We start from the raw sequence: 13,922 nt of genomic DNA on the forward strand, positions 1-13,922 counted from the left end.
ATTTCAAACAAGGCGATTGCTTTAGGGAAAAAAAAAGAAGATTCAAGGATTCTATCACTTTTTTCCCAACCTTCCATCAACACAATTTGTTTATGTATGAGTTGTGTCTTTCTTCCTTCAGGAGGGGAAAATGCTGATAAACTATCACATGTAGACAAACAGCGCAAAAACCTGGCTGCCTTTTGCTACTTAGACAGAGACACATTTATTTCCCAATGTAGCACTACCAGACAGATGCAAAGATGTGGGCAAACCAGTCATCAGAATTAACAGAGTGATTGTGCTTGCACTACATATTCTGATTTGTATGAATCTTATTTTTAGCCATGCACAAAGGGCAATAAATGGAAAATCTTATTCTAACCGCTACTTTTTTCTGGGCCACCCACACTGCTCCACCTACCGCACAAGTTCACAAATGTAAAAAACCCAACCCAGGCTTCGTCCTAACAAGGGATGCAAAGTGGCTGAAATGTGTGACATTTTTTCCAGTTAGTGTTTGTACTTTCATTCTTTTTCTGTATCAGGACTTTCAGGGAAAACAGCATTGACTTATCTATGGGCATTTTCAAAGACTCCGCATCGGCATGGCACGCGGTGCACAGCCGGTGGGAGCCTCCAGGCACCTGCACCACACCACCACGGGCCACATGTCAACCACTTTCAGCAAAGACAGGCACCCCAAAATGTTTCTGTAAATTCAGGAAGATGATACCTACAACGCTTTGTTTGGAAACAATGATAGGGCTTGAAAAGTTCTTCAAATCAACAAAAGTGGTATCAGAAGCAAATGTATCTGAAACAGAGCAGGCTATCAGGGATGATTTTGCCAACATTAGGTCGGCATTCCTGTCTTAAGCCTACTTTTAGTTTGCTGCTGCACATTGCTCACCTGTGCATAGCATCCCCTTTTCATCACTGCCCTTCCCTTCTGTGCATTTCTCTCTGCTCTGCCCAGTCACCCCCCACACTCTACAACTCACCCAGCACTAACTTGCACATGGCTATCGCTGCCAACAGAGAAGCTGACATTGAGATACAAGCACCTTGACAACAAATAAGGAAAAAAAAAAAAGGATGAAGATGTTTTCTAGGGGCACAGAGAGGAAAAATCTCTTTAGAGTTTTACTGAAACGTTAAGTTATTAAGGTCCCAGGGTACCAATGAAGAAGGCTGTTCCTCTGAGCCCCCTTTGCAAAACGCAACAGCAAACATGAAGGGAGTGATTAAGAGTTAAAAGTCAGCTCACCAAGATAATGAAGACACAAAAGGAGTCGACTCTGAGAACACATCTTTACCTGTGTGCTTGCTCATTGTCCAGAAACTAGAGGAAGTGTTCCGTCATCCTCTGGTAGCTCACACACACCCTGGAGAGCTGACACCTTCCGACAACGCAGAGTTCTAGAGCAGCGCTGACGAGAAAACCTTTTTCAGGGTATAGTCCACCGTCGTCAGAACTTCTGACTGGTGTTTGTAAAAACACGGGTAATTAAGTGTTATGAAAAAGTGGGTCATACACCACTGAGATACAACCACACCGCCCCCAAACTAGACTCCAAATGACTGTGCTATGACAAGGTGGGAGGGTCTGAACACAGCGAAAGCAAAACTTTTATGTGGTGAGGAGCATTTTAGTTTTCACTGGCTTAGGTTAGAGAAAGTTAATTTCAATGTCAACTACAAACCAACTAACTTTTAGGGTGTTCCTGAAATCTCAAGGCAAATGCTGGTTGTTAATGTAATGGGAAATTCAGATACAATGTCATAAACAGTCCAAGGGACAGTCTCAGACTTAAATGACATGGCTATCACCAAAGAGCAAACACCGTGACTCAGTGAAGCAAGGAGGTCAAATTGAAACTGAAGACAGAGAACCAAACTCTCATTATCCATATTAGCATCTCCTGCTGCATAGGATCAAAGTACTGCATACCACTTCCCCACACCTGGGCATCCAACACAGTCACAGGTATTTATCAAAGTGCCCATGGACTTCTGTAGAAAAGGCAAGATGCACTTATCTGAATTGAACATACTCATTCTTTTGTCACTCAAGGGACACACAAACACTAATTCAGGTCAATACAAACCGAGTGCCTATTACATACAAGGACACAGAGGATGTGAAGGGAAGCAGAGAAAAGACCTAGAGAAACCTGCTTTCAAAGAACCTGCCAAATACAAATACTTTTTAAAAACAAAATATCTTCTAGCAGCTGCTTACTATATATACTTCATCTGGGTTTTCTTTCAGTGCACAAAGCCCTTCCTAACCTCAGATATGTGTTAGGACTCATCCTGATCCAAAGTCCTACCACTCTTCAAAGGAAAGCACAGAGGAATCAGCGCAACCCAAGGACCACCAGGAATTGGAGGAGACCCTTCTTTGAAGGGGAATGAAGCATGCGAAGTGGAAGGAAAACTCTCTGGTTCACGCACATGAAGGGATAGATTTGAATCACATTTTGTTACCATTAGGTATAAAATTAGAATTTTATTGGAGTCCTGTTTGGAATACTGTTTAGGTTATGGATGGGGAATGGGGGAATCTGGCTAATTAACCTTTTGCATTTCTGCCAAATTGCCTTACAGTATATTGATTACAAATTTTTAAATAACTGGAATACTATCAGTTGACCTAACACTAAAACCATCTCGTACATAATTGAATCTTCATTTATGATTCCAGAGGCCCACTAGGATCTTACAGGGCTACTTAATAATCACCTTTAGTGATACAGTGTAGAAATGGAAAGAACCAGTTAATAGCAATCTCCAGTTGATAAACATATACTGGTGAATCCACACAGGTATCTGTTCTGATGAGAACTGATTAATGTAATCTGAAGAGAGAAAAATAAGCAACTAGAAGATTATTGTCCTAGAAAATGATGTCTAAAGTCATCATTCCTAAACTCCACTAACGTGTGGGATATAATCTATCCTGAGGACAGCAGGTCCTTAAATAACATCATTTGGTTCAATGTCCTACCCTAATAACATTGACGAGATGCTGTAGGAACTTAACTCATTTATGTCAATTAGCTTGCAGTAAAATTGGTTTCATTATACGTAGTTTTGCTGTAAGTCACAGACCCTGTTGATGACATTAAGTAAGGACTTACTATACTGCTTCTAAATTTGGAATTAAGTTGACTAATTGAACAAAAGTCTGCAACAATACACAAAAGAATTAGTTCACATGTAGCCTGTATCTGTGTAGCTGGATTACTGGTAATCTATTTTCCTCTTTATTCTATTCTATTCTTTTATAACAAACAAAATTATGTATAACAAACATTGCTTTAACAATCAGGAAAATAAAGGTACTTCTGTTTTGATAAAAAGGAAATAATTATTTTCTGATTCTGCTCTTTTTAGTAAATTAGGGCACTTAATACACGGAACTCAGTTTAATAATCTGCCCTAGTGACAAATCAGACATGAAATACAGCAACAACCTGCTAGAAACAATAGATTACATTTCTTAGTTAAGCACTATGAGGACTCTAAAATCCTGGTACACTGCAGAGCTTTGCAAATATTGTTTGGGAGCAGAAGAGGAGAAACCCTCTTCCTCATTCTGACCCATGGCCATGCACTCATCAGCTGCAGCGAAGCTCTCACTGCCTGGGCCCTCAGTCCTACCAGGGGTTCCTTGGAACACTGTGGTGTGATTCCCTGGGTTAAATCACAGCTCAGAGAGGTGTGACTTTACTAGTGATAGGTGTATCCAAAAAGAGAGCACACAAATAATTCCTAAAAAAACAACAGACTGGAAATTATTAGAGTAAGTTCATAAACTGTGTCACGGCGGATGGCGGTTGGTAAGCAGCTTCAGAATGTGCATGGCTGTTCATTTGGAGACTCACAGGGAATATCATTTGAAATTTTTGCTTTATTGCCATACCATATATCATTCCCATTTGTACAATTACTGTATATGCACAAAATGAAAATTAATTTTGATGATGCCTTGAGCAGGACATAATTGTGAAGCAATGTTACAGATACTCATATCTCATATATTCTCAACAAACTTGACAGCATGGACCCGGAAACTACACCAGTAGTTCCCTGATGATGGTGGGGGGCAAATACACATGTTCATGAAGTTACTCCATATATATCATTCTTAATATCACAACTTTCAGAGGGCCTCCAAACTCAATAAACATTATAAACATTAAAAGGATTTCTGAAATTTAAATGTGCTAAAAGTCAAAACTTGGATAGTTTCTTAAGAATAATAAAAATGAGTGGTGTATTTTTCCATCCTAAGTCAACATTTTTAGATTATTAAGGCGTGTAAAAAGGTGCAATAAAACCTCAGTGAACTAGACATTTGAGGACAAGAAGATTTTTTATTTGTTTGTTACAATGTTCTGGTTAATTGACAGACAGCTGGAAAGTGCTTCTGTGTTGAAAAATCTTCCCAAAGCAGTTTCTTTTCCTAATTATAAAACTTTTAACCATTCTATAAGTATCCTCCAGGGTACACTTATTCTCTACCTTTACTAAACCAAAACTATCTTGTTTTCTGAATCTTTATCTCTGAAAAAGGGAAGTGGGATGTGTGGGGAAGGGTGGGGTGTGTGGGAGGGGGTAAAGTGGGGGTGGGGTGGGAAGTAGGAAGGGTAGTTAACTCAGGGTTCTGGTTAGTCGGGTTCCAGGTACTCAGTCATCACTAAACATGAATTCAGTGTCTGGAACCAGAGCATCCGATTCCTAGGAAACATAGTAGCCTTAAGGAGAGCCCCCCAGGGTCTATCTTTGTTGGTATTCTCGACCTCATGTCATCTCTCCAGGTGACTGGTGGACCGCTGGTCTTCTCTAGGAGAAAAAGGTGTCAGTGTGTCCATCCAAAGTCATGGGCTGAATTAATTTTGATCAGATTCTATGTCCATGTCATTTCAACTCAAGTGTAGGGCACATGTGGATGTCAAGGAGAAACAAGCACTTACTTTTCTCTCTCTGAGACATGCTGACCTGGATTTTGTTTTCTATAAAAACCTTTACTTTCAGTTTTTATGATATCTTAGCAGCTACTTATGGCAATTGACTTCAAAACCTTCAATGCTTTGCCCTGTTCTCCATCACCTAAGTGAAGAATATGGAGAGTTTATTTCTAAGCAGGTTTGGAAAGTCTGGGGTGGGAATGAGGGACTAATATATATGTTATATAATATATAATGTATATTATTTATACAATATATAAATATATGAATAATATTATACCATATACTATATATAACAAATATACAGAATATAATATATAATATACAACATAAATGTTATATAAGATACATGTTATATAGACTAAAATATATAATATACAATATATTTATAAATATATTATCAATAAATATATATTATAAATATATTATATACATATATAAATTTTAACTTTGATGACTTATTTTACCTCTATTTTGGTTATACCTTTTCCTTAAGCCAAGTATACACATATTTATACATATGTATGTATATTTATATAATATATACACACATGCACGTAAATAATCTTCATGTCTTAAGAAGAAAGTGAGATACTTTAGGACAGGTTTCTGAGTTCTTTGAAACTATGGACACTTAAGCACTGCTTTTCAGAAATGACAACCCTGGTCAGACCCAGAGGCAGGGCCTGAAAGTGGCTAAGGGAGCCTGAAGAGAAGCCATGGCTACCAAGTCCCATGATCGTTCTCTAAGGCCAGCTTTCTGGAAAGCTGCATAAAATGAACACCCCCCCCAAATCTAAGGACCAAATGGACTACACTAAAGGGCCCAATACTGCATATTCCTCACAGGACTGCAGGTCACTCATGAAATTGTTCTGCAATTTGCGAACACAGGAATTTCCAATACTCCTGAGATCTGGTGATAGGGGGATAGATTATATTTCATTTGAAGGATTCTAATAATTTGAGGCTCTGGTAGAGGAGAACTATGTGCTATTAATTTTCTTTCAAAGTTTTCACTTTCTATTAGGCTCCAATCTGGTTCCCACCTCCACGTCCACCTCCACTGATGAAGACTAGGTATGTGCCACAGCTTGCACACGGCCCCTCCACCCCATGTGTGCCAGGCACTGCATATGGACTTGTTGAAGAGCACATGATTCTGATGCACCAGAGCAGCCCCACTACTGGAGCACAGGTGGGTACACTGTGCCTCTGTCACGGTGAAGTGGCTCTCCTACACGGGCAAAGGGCATAGTGGTAGAGATTATAGTTGTTCACAGCATTTCCCCTGGTAGTTTCTGGAAAAGGTATCCTTGCCCCGACAGGAATCCCATTCCTCAGGCTGAAGTAGAACATTCTGCAGATCCCTCACTCTGGCCCAGAAGTGCGCCAAGGAAAGTAGGGGAGCTGAGGGAGGTGTGAGGGGCATGGCCATCCACTCTTACACCACTCTGCACTGGTTGTTACTCTGCACAATGTTCTTGGAAGGAAGGGGAGCTCTGGTATTCACTTTTTTTTTTATTGTGTTCAAATATACATAACATAACATTTACCATTTTAGCCATTTTTAAGAGCACAGCTCAGTGGCATTAAGTGCATTCACATTGTTGTACAACCATCACCACCACCCTTCTCCAGAACTTTTTCATCTTCCCAAAGTGAAACGCTGGGCCCACTAAACACTAACTTCCTGTTCCTCTCGAATCCTAGGCCCTGGCAACCATCATGCTACTTTCAGACTATGAATTTGACTATTTCAGGTACCGCATATAAGTGGGGTCATACAGTATTTGTCCTTTTGTGTGGCTTATTTCCCTCAGTATCTTCAAGGTTCATCCATGTTGTAGCCTGTATCAGAATTTCATCTTTTGAAGGCTGAATAACATTCCATAGTATGCACATACCATGTTTCCTTTATCCATTTATCTGTTGCTAGGCAGGTGGGCTGCTTCTAACTACTGATTATTATGGACAATGCTGCTAGGAACATGGGTGCACAAATATCTTTAGATCCTGGTTTTCACTTCTTTTAGGTATATACCTGGAAGTGAAGTTTCTGGATCATGTGGTAATTCTAGGTTTTAATTTTTTGAGGAACTGTCATACTGTTTGGTATTCAGTTATTTTTTTATTAATAAACTTTGTTTTAGTGCAGTTTTAGGTTCACAGCAAAACTGAGGGGAAAGCACATGTAGTTCCCATAGCCCCCTAGTCCCCACACATAAACGCCATTTATAGAGTTGCTCTAAGCACCAGGTGACTTCAGTGCTTCACCTAAGGGGACGGGTGAGCCAGGTCCTGCGAGAGCTGGAAGCCCTGATAACCTGAGGTGTCACAGAAGCCTTTTTCCTTCCCTGGCCTGTAGTTGTAAAAGTGACATAAAAGGTCATCCTGCGGGAACACCTGATGTATAAGTGTGGACACTCACAGATGACAAAGGAGGAAGGGGTTTAAAAAGCACCAGATCCAGCCCACTTCTTTCACTCCATGGTGAAGACGTGTTATAAATGCAAAATCTTCTGAGAATGCTGTGCAGAACAACTAATTAGTGCTTGACAGAGATGTTTTAATTTGTGAGGGTAGCGTAATTATAGATAATTACGTCACTCACAACTCCATCAGCCCTACTGCCGGCCCTGTTACCCTATGGGCAGCCCCTGAAGATAGCTTTGGATTAATTCCTTATAGAGCTCTTTCCTCCCCTATCACTTTTTGTCTTATTTTTCTGATTTTATGATTTTTATTTTAAACATATGCACTTAAATCTATTTCCAGGAGTTTTGGCTCTGTTAATTTTTATGCAATAGATATACTCTCTCATTAATACATGACTATTTGGGAATTGCTTTATTAACAGTGATTATTCTCAATTCCAGAGAATCACAGTAAAAGCACTGTAAGTTCTAAGTGATATTTTGATTGATAACGTTTACCATACCTAAGAAAAATGCTATCAATCACAGTGCTTATCCACAGATTTAAAATGCCCAGAAGTTTCTCAAACATTTCCTGGACAGCATCGCTCATGTCATTTTTACATTCACATCAACTCAATGAAACAAAAGAAAAAAAAATGTTTAAAATTCCTACAATGAAAGCTTAGGAATATACATAATGCATATATAGTCACAGGCACATATGTACATTTACATGAATGCTCACATAGATCCAAGTGCGTATTTATTAAGCCAAACTCTTCCATTTTTTTCTGTCAATATGGAATAAGTTATTGTTGTCCTCAGCAGAGAGGTGACTGGCTTGCTCCAAAGTGAAACAACAACATGCTGATCCTCAAGACACGTCAGGACTAAGAACTCACAACCCTACCAAACCTGAACTAGCTGACTTGGTCTTTTTGTTTAGAGGTGCTTCCCTTCTCACATGTATTTTCTAAAATCAAGGCACATTTAAGTGTGTGAGGGGAGACATAGTACGATGATTCATGTTGAAAGGAAGCAATATATTTCCCATTCCAGGAAAACAAAAATTTTCCCCTCTTAAGTATCTAAAAGTACAATGAGCATACTTGCAAAGGTACTGTTGCTGTCATTTTAGCCTAATAACAGCACTGTTAGTCACCCCTGTTGAAACCCAAGATCAATGAATGACTGGTACTCGTGACGCTGGAGTAAAATTTTCAGGATAATGGCATGTCCTTGGCTGGACTTCAAATGTGATGGTGATGAAAGCACCTTCAAATTGTCTTTTCTGAAAGATGAGTCAAGTGCCTCACTAAATATATTAACTGAGTGATATTCAATATTGAATATTTAATATACTTTTCTACCTTGAACATTCCTTTCAGTCACACAAGCTAAAAAGCAGTGATTCTCAAAGTGGAGTCCCTGGACCAGCTCTATCAGTATCACCTGGACACTTGTTGAAAAGTGAATTCCCAGTGCACCCCCTATCTACTGAGTCAAGACTTCTGGGCATAGGGCCTAGCAAGCTGCACTGTAATAAGCCCTCTGGATGATTCTGATGCAAGCTCGAGTTTAAGAACCACCAATATGCAGAATATAACCCCAACATTAGAATCGAATGTTCCTCGACTCTAATTTTCAAGACACTTTGTTTAAAGAAAAGTCATTCATGTATGTTTAGGCTATTTGTTATTATCACCTTAGAAAATTCTTACCATTGTTTGCTTTGAGAAAAGAAACCTTCATCAAAACTTACATGTAATTTTTCCAGGTCCTGTGCTGGCTTCAAGTCTTAGGATGCAGGGAACTGGACGAAGGGAGAGATGAGAAGTCTACAGCAATCCATTCAGACAAGGACCCCAAAGCTTTGTGGGGCAACCTTGTGGCAGGTCAGTGAGTGTCCACCTGATTGGGGAGGAAAAGTTGTCAATTAGCGGAGTAAACCTTGCATGTTAATGTTCCCTCCTCCTGCTATCTTGTTCCTCTTTGCACCTGCTTTTATGACCTCTAAGCTAATTTACTGTGCCTCTGGCTATGTGCTCCTTGACCTGTCTACATAAACAGAACATGATAAAACAGCCCATGGTATTAATGCCTGCGCTCAACCCCAGTGGCAGCCGTATTTAGTACCTGAGTACTTCTTCTGGGTGAGCATCCCTCACTGGGTGCTGTCCTGAGCCCCAGAGCAGCTTGGAGACAAATCAGTTTCTCCTTTATTTCATCTCATGAATGTTTTCTTTCAACAAATCAGAATATCTTGGTTTAAAAGACACATGTGGCTGTGCTAACAAGGCAACAGAGGAAGCAAATGATAAATTTGAGAATTCTGACTGAAATGAGATGACTCTGATTGCCTCGAATATGTTTATTTTTAAACTAATATTACTTATTTTTTTGATGCTAAATGAATGCATGCCTATGTAGAACATATGGAAAATATGAAAAAGGATAAAGATCGACTGGTAACCTTGACACTGATAAATCATTAATGATATTTTGTTGTATAGGTCCATAATCCTTTAACTGAAACTTCTGGGCCAGATGTATTTCAGAATTCAGAATTGTTTGGATTGCAGAGAGTATTACCATGGAACTACTATTTATCACAAAATACCCCATCAGAGTTTCGAGCAGCACTCCATAAACACATTAAATAATCCTGTGGCAAAAAAAAAAGATGCATATTCCCATCAAGTCAGATAAAATAGAGCCTCACATTAGTTCAGGTCAAGTTTTTCTACCAAAGAAGTTACAGAAAAACCCTTTCTATTTTTGAAATCATTTGGAATCAGAATTAGGGATAAGGGATTGTGGATCAGTATTCTCTTTTCATATATACAAAATACTCAGAGTTTTGTCTCTAATTTTTCATTCAATATTATATGAGTGCGAACATTTCCCCCATGTTAATGTTGTTGTTTTTATAAAAACATGCTTTTCAGAAGAGAACCAAGATGGCGGCGTAGGTAGACACACTGCGCCTCCTCGCACAACCAGAACTGACAGAAAATCGAACGGCAAGGAAGTCCGACAACAAGTAGATAAAAAAGAAACATACATCCAGACCTGTAGGGGGGCGGAGACGGGCACCGGGGGCGGAGAGGACTCGCGTGACTGTGGCAGGACCGAGACTGGCGGAGTGTGGATGAACAGGGCAGGCAGTCGGACCACTAGCAGACCCTGCGGCTCCACATTCGCACACAGATAAACCGGGAAAAACGGCGGGGATCTAAGCAGACCACGCAACCCAGGGCTCCAGCGCAGGGAAATAAAGCCTCAAACCTCTGATTGAAAACACCTGTGGGGTTGGGGCAGCAGCAGGAGAGACTCCCAGCCTCACAGGAGAGGTCATTGGAGAGACCCACAGGGGCTTAGAGTGTGCACAAGCCCACCCACTGGGGAACCAGCACCAGAGGGGCCCAATTTGATTGTGGGTAGTGGAGGGACTTATTGAAATTCGGTGGAGAGTGGAGCGGGCGCCATTGCTCCTTCTCGGTCCCTCCCCCACGTACAGCATCACAGCACAGCAACCAGCGTTACCCTGCCCTGGTGAACACCTAAGGCTCCGCCCCTTTAAGTAACAGACATGCCAAGACAAAAAAAAAAAAGGCCCAAATGACAGAACACTTCAAAGCTCCAGAAAAAATACAACTAAGCGACGAAGAGATAGCCAACCTATCGGATGCACAGTTCAAAGCACTGGTTATCAATATGCTCACAGAATTGGTTGAATTTGGTCGAAAATTAGATGAAAAAATGAAGGCTATGCTTAGAGAAACAAAGGAAAATGTACAGGGAACCAATAGTGATGCGAAGGAAACTGGGACTCAAATCAACGGTGTGGACCAGAAGGAAGAAAGAAACATACAACCAGAAAAGAATGAAGAAACAAGAATTCGGAAAATGAGGAGAGGCTTAGGAACCTCCAGGACATCTTGAAACGTTCCAACATCTGAATTATAGGGGTGCCAGAAGGAGAAGAGGAAGAACAAAAAATTGAAAACTTATTTGAACAAATAATGAAGGAGAACTTCCCTCACCTGGCAAAGGAAATAGACTTCCAGGAAGGCCAGGAAGCTCAGAGAGTCCCAAAGAAGCTGGACCCAAGGAGGAACACACCAAGGCACATCATAATTACATTACCCAAGATTAAAGAGAAGGAGAGAATCTTAGAAGCAGCCAGAGAAAAGGACAGTTACCTACAAAGGACTTCCCATGAGACTGTCAGCTGATTTCTCCAAAGAGACCTTACAGGCAAGAAGGGGCTGGAAAGAAGTATTCCAAGTCATGAAAGGCAAGGGCCTACATCCAAGATTACTGTATCCAGCAAAGCTATCATTTAGAATGGAAGGCAAGATAAAGTGCTTCTCAGATAAGGTCAGGTTAAAGGAGTTCATCATCACCAAGCCATTATTATATGAAACGTTAAAGGGACTTATCTAAGAAAAAGAAGATAAAAAATATGAACAGTAAAAATGACAGTAAACTCACAGTTATTAACAACCACACCTAAAACCAAAACAAAAGAAAACTAAGCAAACAACTAGAACAGAAAGAGAATCACAGAAATGGAGATCACATGGAGGGTTATCAGCAGGGGAGTGGGAGGGGGAGAGAGGGGGGAAAGGTACAGAGAATAAATAGCATAAATGATAGGTGGAAAATAGACAGGGGGAGGGTAAGAATAGTGTAGGAAATGTAGAAGCCAAAGAACTTATAAGTATGACCCATGGACATGAACTATAGGGGGGGAATGTGGGAGGGAGGGAGTGGGCAGGATGGAGTTGAGTGAAGGGGCGGAAATGGGACAACTGTAATAGCATAATCAATAAATATATCAAAAAAAATAAAAACATGCTTTTCAATGTCTATATAATATTATACCCCATAGAAAAGGGTTTTATTTATTTCACTATTTCTCTCATTTTTGGAATTATGAGAAGCTATACCAATTTAAACTCCTGCTGTAGTGTGAGTGCTGGTTAATTGTTTAATTGCCCACTTTATCACAGGCAAGAAAAAATACACCCACACTTTACACATCTTAACGTTCTAATCAGTGACAACAGTAGTTAGATTTTATTTTTGTTTTTTCTTCTATAGAAGACAGTGAACTGTTTTTCACAAAATAAGAGAGTGATGAGATTAATGTAAGTTTATTGTCCACTTGAACCTCATCAGACCAGACTGAATCAGATCCGGGCAGCGGAAGAGTTGCCACCTGTCTCTGGGGTCTTCACTTGGGAGAGGGCATGAGGCGGTACAGAAATAATTCACACCCAATCCTCCAAAGAGAAACAATTGGCTACTAATTATTTCTGGCCTGATAAATTCTGTTTCTTGGCTACTACTGAGGCCTGGTGTTTCCCTTCCTTTTGGTGTTTTCCTATTTCTTGACATTTTGCTGCTTGGCCATCAGAGAGTGGAAAGAGCTGCGGAGGCCAAAATCAAATCAGACAGGTTCACAGTAATGGCTCTGGTGACGGTGACTCACATGCATTATCTCATTTAATGCTGAGTGCACTGGTATAAAAACTGGCGCCTGCAGATTCTGAAAGTATGTGCACGCTCATCAGTCCTCTTCCACCCTAATACGTTGTTGGGAGGAATCAGAGGTTTGGAATTTCAAAGATCTATTCAAGCCTAGTGCTTTGAGTGATCCCAAGATATTTCAATGACTTGATGACTTCAATTCTGGCTATAAATCTTAACTTTTTGTCAGTGACCTCTATAGCATCTACACAGAGCAGGGAAAAATGGCATAAATAAAATTAAAAAATAATTCTAGATAATAGTAAATACTTCGAAGGTTCTATATTGACAAGAGGGAGGTTGTATCTCATAGAGTACAGCAGGGAGTTGAGAGTCCATTATATAACAGGATCCACACACAGAAGACACGAAGACATATATATAATACATACTTTAACAACCAAATAAACTTACAAACATGATCTTCCCAAATGTATTATAAATTGGTATGCTAAATCAGGGCTAACAACCTCAAGTTCCTTTCTATTTATAGCTAGTTCTAAAAATTTTTCTCTTTTCCCTTTACATGTATTTAACCTTACAGGATAATTGGTATAGAGAATGCCACAATTTTTATAACCTAATAAAAGAATATTGACTAGGTATTTATTATATAGAATGAAATGATTTCACTCTTTCCCTTATCTATAAACTCAATGTCTGCATGGTAGAATATACCATATAGTATAAAATGGCTGAAATAGAAAGAGAAAAAGGGAGATGTGAAAAAATTTCAATTTTATTTTGGAAGTGAGTTAAAATGATCTTCCCAACAATCTTATCTAAAACTTAGGTATATTTCTATCGAAGTTAACAAAAGACAAAAGGTTATCAAACATGAACCATTTCCTTCTCTGTGGCTTCTCTTTATCATTTAAATAGCGTTCCCCTATAATTAGGTGTCAAGTGGGTAGAAGGGTTTCTAGAAGAATTTTCCTTGCCACGATCAGATGATCGCATGTATGGTTTATTGTCTAAGTACACAAAAGCTATAGGGTATAAAAAA

The 13,922-nt window shown here is 39.7% G+C and overlaps 1 protein-coding gene across 7 annotated transcripts in view; it reads right to left on the minus strand.

Moving 5' to 3' along the window:
* The window catches only part of BACH2 (BTB domain and CNC homolog 2), a 364,147-nt gene that overhangs the window by 150,460 nt on the left and 199,765 nt on the right, over positions 1-13,922 (minus strand). For 6 of the 7 annotated variants that reach the window (XM_053913614.1, XM_045188594.2, XM_024551724.3 and 3 more), the window contains one exon: positions 9,141-9,289. The gene's annotated coding sequence lies outside the window, so the exon portion shown is untranslated. Of the gene's footprint in view, positions 1-1,298; positions 1,910-9,140; positions 9,290-13,922 lie in introns of those variants that run through there. The other variant, XM_053913615.1, reaches the window with a different exon arrangement.

This window comes from Desmodus rotundus, chromosome 11 (assembly GCF_022682495.2).
Source record: "Desmodus rotundus isolate HL8 chromosome 11, HLdesRot8A.1, whole genome shotgun sequence".
NCBI lineage: Eukaryota > Metazoa > Chordata > Mammalia > Chiroptera > Phyllostomidae > Desmodus > Desmodus rotundus.